Source organism: Limulus polyphemus, unplaced genomic scaffold (genome assembly GCF_000517525.1).
Source record: "Limulus polyphemus unplaced genomic scaffold, Limulus_polyphemus-2.1.2 Scaffold672, whole genome shotgun sequence".
NCBI lineage: Eukaryota > Metazoa > Arthropoda > Merostomata > Xiphosura > Limulidae > Limulus > Limulus polyphemus.
The window spans coordinates 189,219-191,447 of record NW_013666282.1 but is presented as its reverse complement, the minus strand read 5'-3'; the positions used below and the strand labels follow the sequence as shown (position 1 = coordinate 191,447).

The following is a 2,229-nucleotide window of genomic DNA, read 5'->3' as shown; positions in this document are numbered from 1 at the left end:
CTACTCTTTTACCAACCTATAGAGGGTTTGACCGTCACATTATAACGCCCCCACGGCTGAAAGAGGCGAACATATTTGGTGTGACAGGGATTCGAACTCGCGACCCTCAGATTACGAGTCGAGTGCCTTAACCACCTGGCCATGCCGGGCTATTTTAATTATATTTTCACCTTAACTCTTGGGCTACTCTTTTACCAACCTATAGAGGGTTTGACCGTCACATTATAACGCCCCCACGGCTGAAAGGGCGAACATATTTGGTGTGACAGGGATTCGAACTCGCGACCCTCAGATTACGAGTCGAGTACCTTAACCACCTGGCCATGCCGGGCTATTTTAATTATATTTTCACCTTAACTCTTTTTATTAATTCTATAAGGTCACATTTTCACAATGTTTTGGTAAACTATTTATCTATTTTTTATCAAGAATGTTTTGTGGGTTACAATTTGGTATAATATTTATGTCACCAATAATATGCTAATAAGTAGAATTTGAGACATTATTAATAGTACACTCATAAAAAATATTTCTATAAGTCAGCTGTAAGTTATATAAAAACGTTTTATAATTATTAATCAAAAGTCCAATTGTTATTTTATATATAAGTTTATAAAATTGAGATTGTAGCCAGTCTCCAAATTACTAAAATACAATAACTTACTGTACAAGGTTAAAAAGTGGTAAAAAACCCCGATGAAACTGGAGAACAATCTTATACACTCTACATGTTTCGACGTATACTATTGCGTCATCCTCAGGAGTGTAATGTTTTGCCAAAAATAACACTTATTTATACAATTATCAAAACACCAATTTACGTATTAAAGAATTTCACGCCATCTGCTGTAACTAGTTTCGCAACGTATAATTATTGTACTTTCTTTTATGACCGCAATGGCTTAGCGGCAAGTTTGCGGGCTTATATCGCTAAAAACCAGATTTGGAGAGTCGCACAGTACAAATAGCCCATCGCGTAGCTTAGCAACAAACAAATAAGATTTCACTTATTCCTCGTGTTTTTAAATATAACTAGTTAATTATCTTTATTGCATACATACAGATGTTTCAAGTTCGTTCCTTATCAAAAGTAAACATATGCCCATTTAGAATACCATTACATGTTCTTACAAAAGCTCCCGCGATAAAAATTGGGTCTCTATACTCTCTGTGAGACGAGCACTGATACTTTATTGTGTAGCTTTGTGCTTAATAAAAAAGCACAGAATTTCTTGATAATTATAGATATTTTGTGCATTCGAGTTGTTGCTTTTTTATTATAAACAGACTATTTGGTATATTCATAAATAGATGAATATGAAGCCAATAACTAGGATAATGAACAACAATATAAAAATAAATTTGTAAAGAGGAGAAATAAGTAAAAAAAAAATGATTGAGAGATGTGCCGAATGTTTTGTTTGTGTTTATGTTAGGATTGCTAATGAAGGTTACGCGAGATCACTTTGAATATGGCCCTCTTGAATTATAAAAAAATGGCATTGACTACCACGTTTCAAGTAGGTAATTTACTCCAAGTTTGTCTCGAATTAGTAAATTTATAACGATATAGGTGAAGCTTCCTAGTGTATACACTAAACTTACAAAACAGTTATACGACAGCATGTTGTTAAAACGAAACACGTTTAAAAATAAGCGACATCTTAAAACATTGACTTCGGGCTGATGATATCTTGATTTGTAACGTGCTTCATTCCTTAAACAGTTTTCTCAATACCTGTTCATGAAAATAAAATTGAAATAATAATAATATGCTAAATTAGCAATGGTGCTAATAACATACTAAATTAGCATCAGTGGTATACATATTTAATATTCTCTACTAGAGTAACTTACCGCAAAAAGTACTTTCTCTGTTTAAATTGTTACGGTACGAACTGCGTAGACAAGAAGAGAATCATATCAACATGTGTCAACTTTATAAAGACGAGGCTCATTTCTCACGGACATAAAAAAATAATATACTCAGCTATGATTGGATCAGTTTCTTGTTACACAACAGTAGAGCCCTCTACTTTTAGTCAGGTGATTCAGTAAGCAGCCTTGAACTGTTCTTCTTATGATAAAAGGGGATTATGTTTTGTAAACTACACTTACTTTTACATATTTGACTTGGAGTCTTGCATTTCATTGACAATCTAACGAACTGGCTAGAATCCAAAAATAATCTATGAATCTTAAAAGTATGACAACACAGTAACTATAATG

General features: G+C 33.2%; 1 protein-coding gene across 2 annotated transcripts in view; it reads right to left on the bottom strand.

Moving 5' to 3' along the window:
- Positions 1-1,993, bottom strand: part of LOC106459873 (trimethyllysine dioxygenase, mitochondrial-like) — a 28,973-nt gene extending 26,980 nt beyond the window's left edge. Inside the window, exon 1 of one of the 2 annotated variants that reach the window (XM_022386434.1) lies at positions 1,858-1,993. The gene's annotated coding sequence lies outside the window, so the exon portion shown is untranslated. The remainder of the gene's footprint in view (positions 1-1,857) is intronic. The other variant, XM_022386433.1, reaches the window with a different exon arrangement.
- Between the last annotated feature and the right edge of the window lie 236 nt (positions 1,994-2,229).